At 42.8% G+C, this 17,914-nt stretch overlaps 1 long non-coding RNA gene across 1 annotated transcript; it reads left to right on the forward strand.

The window, feature by feature from the left end:
- The first annotated feature begins 8,903 nt into the window (after positions 1-8,903).
- On the forward strand, positions 8,904-12,346 carry LOC123061880 (uncharacterized). The gene is made up of 2 exons (XR_006429400.1): positions 8,904-9,554; positions 11,368-12,346. It is a non-coding gene; the product is annotated as an uncharacterized lncRNA (long non-coding RNA).
- Positions 12,347-17,914: the final 5,568 nt, after the last annotated feature.

Raw genomic sequence — 17,914 nt, forward strand, 5'->3', positions numbered from 1 at the left:
GATAACTCGGTTACAAAACATGATCATCTCATACAATAAAATTCAGCATCATGTCTTGACCATATCACATCACAACATGCCCTGCAAAAACAAGTTAGACGTCCTCTACTTTGTTGTTGCAAGTTTTACGTGGCTGCTACGGGCTTAAGTAAGAACCAATCTCACCTACGCATCAAAACCATAACGATAGTTTGTCAAATAGACTCCGTTTTAACCTTCGCAAGGACCGGGCGTAGCCATACTTGGTTCAACTAAAGTTGGAGAGACAGTCGCCCGCAAGCCACCTATGTGCAAAGCACGTCGGGGGAACCGGTCTCGCGTAAGCGTACGCGTAATGTTGGTCCGGGTCGTCTCGTCCAACAATGCCGCCAAACCAAAGTATGACATGCTGGTAGGCAGTATGACTTATATCACCCACAACTCACTTGTGTTCTACTCGTGCATATAACATCAACATAAATAACCTAGGCTCTAATACCACTGTTGGGTTTCGTAGTAATTTCAAAAAATTTCCTACGCACACGCAAGATCATGTGATGCATAGCAACGAGAGGGGAGAGTGTTGTCTACGTACCTACGCAGACCGACTGCGGAAGCGTTGACACGACGTAGAGGAAGTAGTCGTATGTCTTCACGATCCAACCGATCAAGCACCGAAACTACGGCACCTCCGAGTTCGAGCACACGTTCAGCTCAATGACGATCCCCGGACTCCGATCCAGCAAAGTGTCGGAGAAGAGTTCCGTCAGCACGACGGCGTGGTGACGATCTTGATGTACTACAGCAGCAGGGCTTCGCCTAAACTCCGCTATAGTATTATCGAGGAATATGGTGGCAGGGGGCACCGCACACGGCTAAGGAATAGATCACGTGGATCAACTTCTGTGTTCTAGGGTGCCTCTACCTCAGTATATAAAGGACCAAAGGGGGAGGCTGGCCGGCCACAAGGGGCGCGCCAGGAGAGTCCTACTCCCTCCGGGAGTAGGATCCCCCCCCCCAATCCTAGTTGGAATAGGATTCCTCGGGGGGGGAGAGAGAGGGGGCCGGCCACCTCTCCTAGTCCTAATAGGACTAGGGGAGGGGGAGGCGCGCAGCCCACCTTGGGCTGCCCCTTTCTCCTTTCCACTAAAGCCCACTAAGGCCCATATGGTTCCCGGGGGGGTCCGGTAACCTCCCGGTACTCCAGTAAAATCCCGATTTCACCCGGAACACTTCCGATATCCAAACATAGGCTTCCAATATATCAATCTTTATGTCTCGACCATTTCGAGACTCCTCGTCATGTCCGTGATCACATCCGGGACTCCGAACTAACTTCGGTACATCAAAATGCATAAACTCATAATATAACTGTCATCGTAACCTTAAGCGTGCGGACCCTACGGGTTCGAGAACAATGTAGACATGACCGAGACATGTCTCCGGTCAATAACCAATAGCGGGACCTGGATGCCCATATTGGCTCCTACATATTCTACGAAGATCTTTATCGGTCAGACCGCATAACAACATACGTTGTTCCCTTTGTCATCGGTATGTTACTTGCCCGAGATTCGATCGTCGGTATCCAATACCTAGTTTAATCTCATTACCAGCAAGTCTCTATACTCGTTCTGTAATACATCATCCCGCAACTAACTCATTTAGTTGCAATGCTTGCAAGGCTTAAGTGATGTGCATTACCGAGAGGGCCCAGAGATACCTCTCCGACAATCGGAGTGACAAAACCTAATCTCGAAATACGCCAACCCAACATCTACCTTTGGAGACACCTGTAATGCTCCTTTATGATCACCCAGTTACGTTGTGACGTTTGGTAGCACCCAAAGTGTTCCTCCGGCAAACGGGAGTTGCACAATCTCATAGTTATAGGAACATGTATAAGTCATGAAGAAAGCAATAGCAAGATACTAAACGATCGGGTGCTAAGCTAATGGAATGGGTCATGTCAATCAGATCATTCAACTAATGATGTGACCTCGTTAATCAAATAACAACTCATTGTTCATGGTTAGGAAACATAACCATCTTTGATTAACGAGCTAGTGAAGTAGAGGCATACTAGTGACACTTTGTTTGTCTATGTATTCACACATGTATTATGTTTCCGGTTAATACAATTCTAGCATGAATAATAAACATTTGTCATGATTATAAGGAAATAAATAATAACTTTATTATTGCCTCTAGGGCATATTTCCTTCATGGAGATGGACCTGACGGTTGGGGTCATCACCCTACCTGCAAACCTTTCATTACGCCGATCGCGTAGAACATTCCTCTCACCATGCGGTACCTGCGTACATTTTTTTTGCTTGCCAATTTTCTGTTGACGCTTCTTTGCCACCATACCACCCTTGCAAGCTCGCTCTCTCCTCCCAGGCGCTGCTCTGGACTCATGACTCTGCTCGTCCACTCCATTATCCGCTATTGTTATCGAATCACTGGTTTGCTGGTCGGAATTTTGTAGGTGCACATTGATTTCGATGAGGTCGCCATCTACAACACCATTACCGAAGGTTCTGCTTAGGTATGCACCTACAACACTATACATCATTATTTATATCTCATGAATGATTACATGATGAAAGATGATGGTTGATAGGATATGTACCATCGGTTTCGGTGTTGCGAATGTATGTGGGGGCCGCATTGACCGTAGGAGCATGATCTATTTGTTCACTGTCGAATTGTTGCGTGAGGGCTGAAAGTGTGAGAGTCGGACAATGTGTGTGAGGGTTAGACAATGTGCTAGTTAGATCTGGACGTGGCATTGCGATCGATTCCACGACGTGTTTTTCTTTGCAGCATACTTTGCCTTTCTCTTTGCACTTGACTCCCCCCTTTCATCCTCAGTCATGGTTTTAGGGTGTTGCACGCGCCATTCTTGCAACTTCTGATTTTTTTCTTGAAGATCGATCGTTCCGTCACCCACTTTTTTCCGATAACTTGCTCGCCTCCGCGCGTTTCTCTGCTCAATTTGCTCGTCTGTTAAGTCACCCTTGTGTTCTTTATCAGGCTGTTTTTCATCTAGTTGCTTGCTGGCTGCCTCCTCTTTTTTCTTTCGATAAGCAGCTCTCCTCCGAGCCTTTATTTGCTCTTTTTTCTCATCAAGGTCCACCGAGAATGACTGACACCCATTAGTGATATCACCGAGAGGTAGCAGGGTCACATTTTGCATATCTGCACGGAGGGTTTAGGGTCTTCATTGTTCAAGAAGATTTCGTGTACTACACAAACGCTTACTTTATATATCTGCACGGTCAGGTTAAACAATGATGTATAGCTGGATGTAGTTGGGTTGGTATCATCGAGAGGTAACAGGGAAACATTTTGCATATCTGCCCGGAGGGTTTAGGGTCTTCATTGTTCACCGAGAGGTAACAGGGCTGGTTGAAGCTACTTATTTATCTAGGGTTTATTTTTTATAGAATCCCTCCGTGTCCATACATAAAGTCTGTATGTACTCAAAAGTCGTATGTCTGCCATATATCAAATTGAACCTAAATGATCAGGAATTGTATGTTAACATAGTGGTCAACTATTGGTCAATTATATTTATTCTCTATTCTTGGTCAATTATTCGTGGGGTTGGGGTGAGGAAACATATGTCGCCTACATTATTCACTAAGAAAGTATACATACGGTCATCATATTGCTGAAACATAAACATCCGTACCTGATATCGTAAGGGCAGTCAGATTTTCATCTTTTTGCTTGTTGGCTGCCTCCTCTTTTTTCTTTCGATAAGCAGCTCTTCTCCGAGACTTTAGTTGCTCTTTTTTATCGTCAAGGTCCACCGTGGTTGGTTGACACACATTAGTGATATCACCGAGAGGTAACCAACCCACATTCATCATATCTGCATGTGAAATGATATTAACATTATATTGTGGAATGGAGGGAGTATATATAATATCATCACAGTGCCTTCCCATAAAGCATTCTTACCTGATATCGTAAGGGCAGACAGATTTTCATCTTGTTGCTTAACAGTAGCCTCCTCTTTTTTCTTTCTATAAGCAGCTCGCCTCCGAGCTTTTATCAACTCTCTTTTTTCGTCAAGGTCCACAGAGGATGGTTGATCTGCATTAGTGATATCACTATGAGGATGGCGTGGAACATTATGCGCCCTCTCTTACCAATTGTCACGTTGCATGCTAGCTAGTTATTTTGTCAGATAACTGAGAGCTGGGAACGAATCTACATTATATAGGAATGAGACTGGAGGGTTGTCTGCATCATGTTAACATAACAATATATTGGACCGAAACAAGGCAAAGTTGTAGGCACATGGTCTTAACCTTTCGGCAACATAATACTTACCCGAAATCAGATGGGAAGGTTGATGATCATATGTCCTTTCACAATCGGCTTGTTCAAGTATCATCCTGTCCGAGTGAGTAATATGGACTCCTACAAGTCACACGCTTGATCTTTTAGAATCGGTTCTGCCCAAGTCTGTTATGTGTGATTTATCACATAAAAAGCATAAAAGCAATCTCAGTATATATGCACAGCCTTAATACCTGGACTACTTGGGTAATTCTTGTGAACATCGTCGGATCCAGGTATAACCCCTTCATTAGAGTCGTCACCATTTGGCCCCTCCATCGGGCCTGCAACATCTCCTGTGATGGTGTTTGACATGTATAACAAAATATGTAGCTGAACATATGCAAGGAGGTAGATATATACCTGGAGTATCATATGTGCTATCACCATCGGTCTCAAGTATCATCCGTTCGGAAGGAGTAATATGGACTCCTAGAAGTAAAGATGTTGATACATTAGAATCGGTTGTGCCCAAGTCTGTTAGGTATGATTTTTCAACTAAAAAGGATAAAAATAAACCTTATACCTGGACTACGTGGGTAAATTTTGTCAACATCATCGGCTACGGGTATAATCCCTTCGTTAGAGTCGTCAACACTTGTCCCCTCCATCGGGCCTGGAACACATATATAGTTGAACATATATATGTTTGACTTGTGTAGCACAATTTATAGGTGAACATATACCTGGAGGTACATGTGATGAAGTCGTCTGTTCCGCTGGCTTGCTGTGTGGAGTCCCCATATGTAACTACTAAAAAAAGACATGTCCAACAGACTCAGGCATCACGCAAAAACTTGTAAACTGACCCTGCAAGCAAATCACGTGAAATACCAACATTACTAAAGGCCCGTTCCCATTGTACAAAAATTCAGTCCATAAGGGCAGGTTGTTACAGATTTATGAGTCTTGCTATATATATGAAAATAGAAAGACATGTCGAACAGACTTTGCTACTTTGCATTTTTTTGTGAACTGACTCTGCTGGATACATGTTAAGAATTCAAGATGCTAAGATGTCCTGTTCATCTGACTGCAGGCAGATGAAGGCCGTCGAAGATCACAAGCGCAGCTTGCTATTGTACAAGTTTGGAATTTAGAAAGGTGACCTATTTTCATGTGAACTTACCTATTCTTTGCTATTCAGAATAATTCTTTATCTTCCCATTGCTGTGTTAATTGATTCATATGCGGTTGTGCTATTCTCACAAGGATGTCCATCAGGGTTGTTTGGAGGAACATAATGAAACTTCACAAGTTCTGGGGGGACTGATTCTTTCAGAGAATTGTTTCATTACTAATGCGCTGTCGCGGGCATGTATTAATCCCAAATTCCAAATCACTTTGGAATCCAATCAAAATCCAGTGAAAATCACACTGGAATCCTTCTCCGTAATTGATTCGCAAACTATTCTCAAGGACTGCTCTGAACCTCAAATATCGTGGGCACATGAAGTTGTGGTGTAATTTTTACAGAAACAAGTGATTCAGGCAGCAAGGTATTGATTGATGCAACTATGTTGTACTGTTTCAATGACTGTTAATATTTTTGTTAGGAAGGATAACCAATTTAGTACTAAAAGTATTTTTCATGTTATCTAAATTGAGGGCGATCCTTTGTACACTAATATGAGGCGTTTTAGGTCACGGAAGTATTGACCTAAAAGGTCTTGTATTAGTTACAGAGGGGTTTGAGCACGGGTGGAAAATGAAGTCTGGCATGGCTTGATTTAGTTTGAACACGAGTCCATCAGGATCGCCCTGATCTGTACACGTAGACATAACAAACAAAGAAAACATGTGTGTTCATACCTGGGGTTGAAACCGTACAGCGTCGCCGATCGCATGTTCCGCGGCGGCGCGCGATCCAGAAACTGCCAGCGATCCAGAAACGTGGCGGCGGCCCTGCCGAGTCGTTCCGTGGCGGCGGCGCTGCGGAGTGCGCAGATCGCACGATGGCTGCGCAGATCTGATTGCAGCGGGGTATGGGGATCGGCGGCGGGGTATGGGGTATGGGGATCAGCGTCAGGGCGATCCTGATCGGTGGCAGGGCGCTGTTTCTTTGGCTACGTGCGTGGGTGGGGTTCGGTGGGCGCGGTTCGGTGGCTGGGCGTGGGGGTGGGGGTAATTTGATGGAAAAACCGGACGAGAAAAAACCAGTTGAAAAAAACCAAATGAAAGTGGGGGGACTATTCAACCAACTCGTCCATTAGGAGTAGAGATAATAATAATAATAATAATAATCTCTACTCCTAATGGACGAGTTGGTTGAATAGTCCCACCACTTTCGTCTGGTTTTTCTTCGTCCGGTTTATTTTCATCTCACATCCCACCACCATATCTACTCACGTTAATTTTTTTTACCCTCACAATAAAAAGTTTCCTAACCTTTCCAAAGTTTCCTAACTAGACACGTTATAAACGGGCAGGAACTGATAGCACGTTACCAATCAATAAAATTTAATTTCATGACAATTAATTCCAAATCCTAATTTTCCTAATACGTCGATCTTTCTCAAATCCTAATAAGCCCTCTTCCTCTTTCCTTTTTCACCGCTCCACCTAGAAAAAAAACCATCAATCATGCAACCCCTCCCTGCCTCTCCCCAACTCCCCAAGCGACATCCTCTCTCCCCTCCCTGCCGTCCCCCAAGACGCCCTCGTCGGTGCACTCTTCATCGGAGCGTCGTCCGTTGGAAGTCGGAGTCGGGAAGGAGAGCAGCCACCAGCGGGGGAGACCATAAGGGGAGGTGTTGGTTCTTCCTCCGATTGATGCATCCGCTCATGGGGGCATTGCTGGTGGGGGGCGAGGAGCGATGTTGGTGGCCGTGCTGGGGCCCGGCGGCGTGGGCGGGCGCGCTGGAACTGGTTGTGTCGATGGCGTCGTTACCGCCGGAGACCACGTTCGTGTGGGCGCTGGCCAGCGCCGGGTGCGTGGCCGGGTAGGTGCGCGTGCCTCTCGACGGTCTGCTCGACCCGGCCGGGTCGGCGGCTGTACGGCTTCTATGTGTTGCGCACTGCAAAGGGCTTTCGTCGCTCGACGAGGTCATCCAGCGGTAAGGGGAAAACCCCCTTGGATCCCTAACACTACCCCACCACAACAATCTATTGCTAAATTTTCTATGACTGTTTGGTTAAATTTGCAGGTCGGACAAGCTCGTTGGCCACATTGGGTAGCTGCCGCCCTCTGCTGAGATTGTTCACACCATGGATGAGATCTCCAACACTGTAAGTTACTCTTCTTTGGTTACGTTTTATTTAATTTGTGTAGTTTGATGTGGGTTGGCTGATTGGCTAGGTTTGCTCGGTCATTGATTCGGCGGAGCTGTGCAGGGACACGCACTCAGATAGGTGATTGGATGACGTCTGCTTGCTTCTTGTGTAATAATTTGGAAGCTCTGCAGCAGAGTGTTTTCAGTTTTCTTTTACTGAATATAAATATGTATGTGAACTAGGGAGTTTACGGAGGAAGTAGATAAGGCGTCAATGACGAATTATGAGCATCTTCAAGTAAGGTCTATAACATAAATGGCATCTGTGAAAAGGGAGAGAGCAAAGTGAAATGACCAAACCAGAACGGTAATATTCATTTCTGTGATTTTCTGCAGTACCTGAACACATATACTACTTTATAAAACGTGGTACTAAATGCTGAGAGTGAAGGTGCCCTGCCTACCAGAGGAATATGGGAAGGCAGCAAATAACTTGCGTATCGACTTTGAGAAAGGAGGGATTCATCTTCGTAACAGTTGCCATAGTGATAGTTATATTCTGTTGTGATTGTTAGCTTTTAATTTGAATTAGAAAGATAATGCTCTACCATTGCAGATAAACTCGAGCATCTTAATCAGCTGAACCTTGCAATTGCGCATCTGGGTAGAAAGTAGGTATTGGGTAGGCCGTTGCTAAGCTTAGTACTATTTTCACTGTCGAACTTGCATATATTGAAGTCAGTTGTAGTTCCAATTTGGAATTTAGTACCATGCATATCAGCATATTAAGAGAAGCCTGATTGGTTCCATTGATTTGCTATAGAACGTTTTATTAGACATGAAGGTGCCTGGCCTTTCTTTTAAAAAAATAGGGTAAGACCTACTTTGAAGAAAAATTGCTTGTTATGTTTACGAGTGGAGCGAGAAAACAATTGCTAATCTCCTTTCATATAGTCATTTTTGTAGCTTAGTTGTCCATCTACAGATATTGGTGGTCATGCCTTTCCCCTCACTTCCCTCCAAGCTTGTCGCCCTCGCCCCCCTCTTTGAGGCAGCCGCCCGCTGCTCATCTCGGTGGCGTCAGGTGCGGCCGTACCCACCATGGCATCGGCGTGGCCCTCCCTGCGAGGAGCGGCGCCTCCTTGGTACGATCGCGACATTGATTCAGCCGGATCGGCGGGGGTTAGTAGGCTCACAGGCTGGCGTTTCCTCGGATGCATCGATGTTCTAATCATGATGGCATGACCATAGATCATATGAGTCTAGAAGACTTTGGGGCGGCTCATCTGCGTGGATGGTTGTGGCTGGGCACACAATCCATTAATAAGCCTTCAAATTTTCACACAGAAGGTCCCCTCCTTTTCCTTTTTGCATTTTTTTCTTTTTAATTTTTTAGATTGCTTGCGTTGGCAAATGGAATAAAGACTCAGAATCCTAGATTTCTACTTTCTATCAGAAGCGTGTAACTGATCTGTAAGCTCACCAGCCAAGCTGTCCATTTGGATTTCAGTAGATATATGGAGTATATTTACTCACATTGTCCATGACTTGTTTGAAGAAATTTCTCTTCTGATTTGGTATTGCATTGTTGAGCACTTACTGTGAATTACATGCAGCATGTGTATGTTCTATAGCTTCTATTATACAGTTTTCCTTCTTTTTTTCAGGTTGTCCAGATGAGCACTGGCCACTGGGAAATGGCAACTTGGTTGAACTGAATCAGCTCTAATCTCCCAAATTTGTGCATTTATCTTAAAAAACACTGCAGTGCTACCTCCCCGTAGTAATAAATAAGTATATTATGAAGCTCATATATGATTATTACTATTATTTTTGCACGTTCAGTCAATTCCACTGATAAATCATTTATGCATTTTTAGAACAAGCATCAAGCATCATGTGGCATTATAGTCATTGATGAAGATTGACAATGCACTCAAATACAAGACTTATGATGGTGTTTGGTGACTGATAAAGATGATTGGAAAGGTGCTTTCCAGGCATAAGGTGAATCTTCTATATTTCACTTTTTAATATAATTTGGCCGGTACGATGTATATTTTCTAAAAACTATATCGCCATTGTGGGTTATCTGACTAAAATTACATTTTCTGCTTGGCACTGATTCATATATATTAATATGGGCAAAGGAAATTCACAATAATTTATGTCAGTGAAAGACTTCTAAAACCAGTGAAGTGTCTTAGTAAGGATGACACGCCGTTGTGCCTCTCGGCCTGAACAATATAGCTCATTTAGTTCATCGCCACAACTGGCTACACGGCGTGACGGAGCAGCTCCACATGTCCTGCGAGGACACGGAGTCAGCGTTGCACGGCCGCCGTAGGTGAGAGATCGTGCCATCGTACTGCATGACCCCCGTCGGCATAACTGGCTACACGGCGTGACAGAGCAACTCCACATGTCCTGCGAGGACACGGAGTCAGCGTTGCACGGCCGCCGTAGGTGAGAGATCGTGCCATCGTGCCGCATGACCCCGGTCGGCTCTAGACTGGTTTGTTTGTTTCTCTCCTTTAGATGTGCAATTAGGAACGGAAAAGCCGGTTTGTCGCCAATTCATAGAAAAGGAATAGCCGGTTGTCAAACAAAGGAAGGATGTTGGCTGGTAATTGGGACTGGGGCATTGAGATTGAAATTAACATGTGCCGTGAATCGACGAGGGTCTCACGGGTGGAACATACGAACCGGGCACGTAATTTTTTTCCGTGAGAGAGGAGGAATAATGTGAGAGAGGAGGAATAATGTAAGAGAGGAAGATGTGTCTGTGGCTCGAGGGCTACTATTGCTTGCGAAAGCAGTGGCAGGGAGCAACCGATGGAGAAGGAGAGGCTAGGAAGGAAGAAGAGAAAGTAGCACACGATCAGGACGGGTGGTTGTGCATGGGCTATTGTGTTGTGTGCCTGCGGCCAAGCCAACTGGGAGAGAGGCAACCACCGCAGAGATAGAGGAAAGTAGCAGTCCATGCATGTTGCTCAGCATCAGGGTAAGGTGGGTAGTTTCTGCCGCTATGCCGCCGCATCGGACGACTGGGAGCAGGGAAGAAAATTTAAAGGAGAAAATATCACAGCGGAAGAGACTGGGCCCAAAAAAGGGCAAGTTCATCCCAAACTCGTTTTTGATGTTTCAGGGTCACCTCTCCGTCCATACACCGAACTAGGAACTCGCAATTGTTTCCTGTTATTGAACTGGACATAATCAGTTTATTTAAAACTGGTACAGAACCATGCATATTTTTGAGTTGATACAAAAGACCAATGGTTTCTTTTTTGCATTATTGCCGTCCAGAGTGTAAGAGTTTCAGCCAAAACAAGTTTATGCCTAACATTTAGTTAGTAATGACTGAAATTTGTTTTCAGATTTAAGCAATGAGGATGTTAGAACTAAATTATAGTTCCAGCATGAAATTAGGTAATTTCTTGTAGATAATCATAGTGGTATATTTTCTTGTGTTCGGTTTACAAGAATTAAAAATATAGAGATATTGTTGAGAAAACAAGAAGTTAAGTGGATTCATGGTTGACAAGCAAAGTTATTTTGGGAAAAGTTCTGTAGTAATGTTTACGAGCATTTAGCATGTGTGTCATGCTTGTTTTCAGTGGAATATTACATGATATGGTTCTATAAGTTCTGGAGCTTCTACTGGTGTGGGTAGTTATTTGCTTAATGGTGTAACTTAAGCCAACTGCATAATGACCTTCATATGGTTTCGCCATTGTTTTTTCTCCCGTTGTGCTTGCGTGTTCAATCTTGTTATTATTGCATCTTGTGGTCTATTCTGATAGGTCATGTTTGTTTGTAGGGTGACAGTTTGTACATCTAGGGAACCAGGGCAATTTGGACATGTGATATTTCCTCGAGTAAGCAAACTTCTTTTGTATGGCCCAGCCTGATGATCAACACCCATCTGGTTTTATATGGTGCCACTTTTGTTGTATACAACAAGCAACTATTCATTTTGTGTGCCTTGCAACAACATCATAATCTCATTAAACCTGCAATAGATCACACATTCAGTACATTTCAATTTCTAATTAGTCTAGACCGTGAAGTATCTGTTTTTTTAACATAACAGGGTTATCTGATCATATAATCTGTCACAAGTAGTAAGGGTGGGTAGATGAGCAAATTTTCCCAGATGGCAAGATATCTATACAAATTATGGAACTTGAATCTGAACATTGGAGAAGTGGACAGTGGACGAGACTACCATTGTTATATATAATTATAGTGATATTCAAAGCTATTTTTTTGTCTTAATGTAAAGTTTATCGCAGACAGACATCCACCCAGAAACACACACATGAGACATGACACACACACTTCCTTTTGGATTTGCCGGTTCTATGTTACCTCGGGAGCACAAAACTTGAGTAATTATAGCAAAACAATTCAAAGATGAGACTACGAACCAACCTGTGGGTGGATGGTTAGAGGTACTGTGGTATCTCCAGCCCATCAGGGTTCAAATCCTGGTGCTCGCATTTATTTCTGGATTTATTTCAAGATTTCCGGTTATGCGCATTCAGTGGGAGGAGACGTTCCCGTTGACGACGAGGTGCCTACGGACTTCGTAAATTTCAAAATGACATGCCGGCTCAGTCTTTCGGAGATGCTCATAGGGGTAAGGTGTGCGTGTGTGCGTTCATAGAGGTAAGTGTGTGCGCGTGTACATGAGCGCTTGTGTTTGTACTGATGTTCAAAAAAAATTGAAGGACGAAACTACTGGACAGTGCAGAATACCTCTTTATTCCCATATAAAGGACACATATTCCTTGCGACTGTCTTTTCATATACCATGATATGTTCCTATTTGCCAAAGAGTTGGCAAGGTACCGGCCCAAAATCAAGTGCATTATGAGCACCCCTATTCCTAGCTGCTAATGTGGATCTTAATAATTAATGTCCATACCTTATCAGACCAAAAGAAGCAATACTTCCATTGATAGACTAAACGACTCGTGGCATGTGGACTAATGGACATGTCTTTTCATCCAAGGCATGGAGAACTCGGTACATGTCGAGAAAGAGGAACATAATGCTGGAGGAAGGCAATAACAAGTATCAGCTCAAGGAGTTCTTGATGGAGACAATTGGCCAGATCTTACTTGTAGCTTTTTTTGTGGGAAAGTATTTGACTCCACATTGTTGGGCTAAGTTATGTTCGCATCTCCGTTTTGGATTAAATCAATTGAACCTACTGAAAAAAATTCCTTTGGGAGTGTGACATTAGCAGGCGCGACAAGAATGATGATGGGATGCTCACTGGAGATGAGGTCAAAAAGGTGAATACGCCAATGATGCATAGATATATGTATGAATTGTACATGTACACACAAAACATACTGTGACAAGTATCTCATGCCAAGCTTTAGTTTCGGTAAGAGGTTTTGTTGCCCGTAGCAACGCATGGCCATTTAACTAGGTGTAATCCAAAATAAATAAATTAAAAGCCCGTAGCAATGCACGGGCGTTCTACTAGTGTGGGGGAGAAAAGTGAGTGTCCAGACTATCCGTCATGTTATCTCCAACACAAAAACCCCACCCCATGATGCATACTCCTTTTTTTCATATCAGACCCTCCCCTTCCGATTGGTTTACCCGCCCTAGTGGAACATTTGTTTCTAGAGCCCTCTCCTTTTCTCACGTTCGTCATAGCACCATCTATCCTTTACACCGTACTTCTACTGAAGCCACATTGCTCTCCGTCCTGATCCCCTCTCCCCGTATTCGTGTTGATGCGCCACCGCCATCAAGGGGGGCGAAGGCGTGGGCTGCCCATGACGCCCCTCGAGCCAAGAAGGCAGTTGTAACATATAGTTGAACGTCATGCATTACCACGAAATAAGAGTATAAAGTATGATATCCGTTATTGGGCATGCAACTGATACGTCACCATCTCTACTATTAACTCTTGAAGCAACCAACCAACAAATTTACGCTTCTATTGAAGCCAAAAATTTGTACGACTTGGTAAAAAATGAAACGCTCACTCTTGCAAGTTGCTACACAGCCATCTCTAATAAAATGTAATTTACCATATTTTGAAGAGTATTGAAAATATTCCTCTCAAACAGTCGTAACTCAACAGACCAACCACAATCCTCATCCCCTCACTCTCAACCCACACTCTTATCACAAAATCTATTTCGCCGTGTTCTAAGTGAGCCAATGATAGACATCGCGGTGGCAGGCCAATAACAAGGGACAAGGGCAGCAACCGCCTTCATATCTTAGTGCCAGAAATCAACCTACCTTTTTATGGAACGAAAATAAAAATGAAATTTGCATGTATATCAAATTAAAAATCAACCGCACTTGTTGTGCGAATTGGACACCGTGGAACACGACCTTTGCCTTTGGCCCCCCATGGTCACCGGTTGTCTGAGTAACAAACATGATGGTTGTTTGCTTGGTAGATGACAAATCAAAAGAGAATGCACAAAGCACTCTGCCTGCAATCTTGAGCCGTCGGACGTAGCAGCCACTAGCGCGTTTCTCAAATTGTTGTTCATATACACAAGATGGAATTATTCTTGCAAAATGGCATACATGTACATGTTGTACAATGAAATGTAAGTATATCTGTGTATGGATAATGTAGGCTATACATGTTGTGCATAACTTTATTTTAAACAAAACTCAGATGTGGAAATTGCTAAGCTACCGGCTATGTCCTGAATATACTGAAATTGACTTCATAGGCAGGATCCGCATATTGATCCAGCACGGAAGAACATCCCCTGCTCCTAGTGTAACCTAACTGACAAACATGAATACACATATCTGATGGATTGCATTACCTCAAGTGCACATAGTTGGTTTCTGGCCTAAGAGTTGCTCTGACATTGCATGGAACATCCTCTGCTCCTAGTAGAACGCCCATGCATTGCAACTGGCTGCGTTGGTGACTTCTTTTTTACCTCTATATAAAATGCTCTCCTTTTCTTCCTTCCCCAACTAAAAATGTTTCTCGGACTGATATGTGAATGTATAAATTTACAAACATACTAAAATATCAAGAGCTAAAGACATATTTATGGAATAACATTTCTACAACACATTAGATTGGGAACATCTATAATGGTGACTTGCCACCAAATCCCATTTATATTTCAGAACGTGTTTGTCCTACCAATATGTACCTTCAAGATCTCTCTGCCCTCCCTCCCTCCCTCGATCTCCCCCTCTCTTGATCTCGAGTGTGTTGCCTACAAGTGGCAACATCGCACGCATGCATGCATGCATGCACGCATGCACGCACATTTCGTTCGATCACATCAGAATGCTATATTTAACCATCCATATTTTTTTAGTATGATACATTGTTTTGAAGAGAAGAAAAATGGTTGTGCATATGATAACTTACTTCAAGACATCATCTCATCTACGTAGGTCCCGTTCGGGGATCAGAAGGACCCAAACAGCCATAGCAATGAAAATAATGACATACAACATAGGAGAGTTTGTACAATTATATACAAGCTTATGGTGTTGACATAAGCATTAGTTGATTGGAACTCCATTCTGGCAGTAACCACAGAATCTGACATCCTCTTGGATGTCGACACAACCATGATCTCCGCCCCCTCATGGTTTGTTCTTCTTCACTTTTGAAGTTGTCGTACCACCCCGTCACCAACACTCACAGTGTCCCGTCGTTGCCCGTGCATTGCAATGGGGCTTTCAATAACAATCATGTATCACTCTTTAGGGTAAAAATACTATGTATCACTCTTATTCATTCAATATATTCATTCTCTACCTCTCCAATCCATACTCGCCACCTCTGTCAATGCCACATCCGGCTCACAATCTCTCTCTCTCCATCCCACTTAAATACACACTTTAATTTTCTAGCGATGCCAATGCCTCATATTTGGACTATCATTGGACATCTAACCTAATATTGTCCCCATATTAACAGATAGAAACAATTTGATGGAAATCAATCAACTGTAGTCACATGACAAAACGAGTTGCAATAGTTAATTGCATAATTGAGCCATTTATCCCTACTTCCTGCAATCACATCAGGATAATTAATTTGACATTCCTTTTGTAGCAAAATATATTGTTTTCAACAGAACAAATATCATTGTACACTATGAAAGCAAGTCTTAATAGGTACTATTACCACAATCAGGTAATGTATGTAGGTTCGGTCCAAGGATAAAAAAGGAGTAACATATGCTAGACGATGCACTTGTATGGAGTTGACATAAACATAGAGAACTATAGTTAAACACGAAAGCATTGATGAACTGTGTATATATACCAAAATAAAATGTAGGCAAGTTGACAGTCGTGCCATACAACAAATAAAAAAGGGTGATATAGAGCAGTATGCAGTATAAAGACATAACCTGCACATAAGTTTAAAACAATGCCACGTCAACTAATGTTACAACCAACTAAAGCTCATGGTTCGTTATGCACACCCAGTCAATTGGACTCTGACACTGACATAGTCAACCAAAATTTACAAAATATATTTTGTAATTAACAAGTAGAACATTTCACAACAAACATCCCGTACAACCCACCTTCACTAATGTTGGAAAATAGTTTATCATGTCAAAAAAACATATATCTACCATGCTACAAAATGTAAGTGGAAGTTTAGACATAGCTTAGAAACAAGAAAGACCAAAACTATTTAAATTTGGGCTTTCAATCATGCACATTGGCGCAATGAATTTGTCATTTTTGTTTCCCAAATTATCATTTATTTAGGCCTAGGATACTCCAGGGGTAGATAATGATTCCATGACCGTGCTCAATTTACATTCCTATGAAAAGTGTATATATTAAGTAGTTAAATATAAGCAAGGGTTATATTAATAGCTCCAGCTTCACCTAGCAACAACTCAGTATCTGTATATGTAAAAACTACATGCCTTCATCTGGACAGAAAATTATGAGTGTTAATGGCCTTCGGTCTAAAGTACGAGCAAGCGTCTTCCCCGACAGTCTAGTTCTACATGTGTACAACAGATCGAGCAAGTAGAAGCCTATGATTACTCATTCTCCTGCAAGCAACTGAACTCAGGTTAGAAGCGTTTCATTGGTCACTATCATTAATTACATTATATGATAAAATCTACAATCGTGTTAATTAATTTGAGGGCTGATATCAATGGACTAATTCCTAATTAAACCTACAGAATATCATAATACAATAATATGTATCTTATTTATTTTTAACTACGATTCTAAAATGTGAACAACAAAGGCTTCAACCTAAAAATAATGGAAATGCACCAACCTTGTCCTAGCTAAGTTAATTAACACTATCAATTGAGCCCCTAAAAAAACACTATCAATTGAGGTACTCAAAGCTGGAAATAGAAAAGAAATATGTCTGGTGTAAAAAAGAGAACCTAAAAACTATGCACCAATTACTTTCAACGGGGCTGAAATTGCACCAATCATACCTGCCACTGACATCGATGTAGATGTAGCCTGAGCGATATAGGTATTCAGGAAATAGACATAGAACCTAATAGAATTTATACCCTGTCAGTTCTAATAGTTTTCTTCTTGCGGACAGCTACAGTTCAAACAGCTTAATATATTATCCCTGCTAACAAAACAAAACCAATCATATTTCCACCATAAGCACAAACTTGTCAACACCAGAAGCATGTTCATCTCTTCCTGGAGTTGCCTCTGCAAATTTCCGACCTGTGGTATTTAATCATATCTGGGAATAGAAAATCCCATTCTTACAAGAGTTACACGTACATGTATAAAATCAATAAAATTGCTTCTGTAAATGTGAAACATAAGAAGTCTGTTAACAGGAAATTTTAAACTAACACTGCAGAATAACAAGTGAAAGTAGAATTGTTTCAATTTACGAATAGCATCACAATACAAATAGGAAAACCACATAGACGAGGAAGCAATTAAAGAAGGTACTCACTTTCCGCTGGAGCTACGGTCTGGACAGACCCCCTCCGGACTCCTTACATCTTGCCATCCAAAAATGAGTAAACAGCACACCACTTTAGTTAATTATAGGTTGTGTGGCAACTGGCAAACCGACACAGGACAACATGTAGGCAGCGAACAATGCCCACGGCGGTCGACGGACATGGCCGAGGTCGGCGCTGCACAATCAGAGCAGCCTGCGACGTGGCTAAGGAACAGGGTCACAATCCGCAACGACGTGGTGGGAGAAGCATTCCCCAGGAGCTGCAGACCCGCACCTTGCACCACTTCCTCGCCAGGCAACGTCGAGGCTCCGCCGTAGCTCGCTTTTCGCCGCCGCCTGAGATGCCAAGTTGATGCACTCTGGAGCAGCCATCGATCATGCTTAGGCAGTCCCACCCGTCACCAGCAAC

This window comes from Triticum aestivum, chromosome 3A, assembly GCF_018294505.1.
Source record: "Triticum aestivum cultivar Chinese Spring chromosome 3A, IWGSC CS RefSeq v2.1, whole genome shotgun sequence".
Classification (NCBI taxonomy): Eukaryota; Viridiplantae; Streptophyta; class Magnoliopsida; order Poales; family Poaceae; genus Triticum; species Triticum aestivum.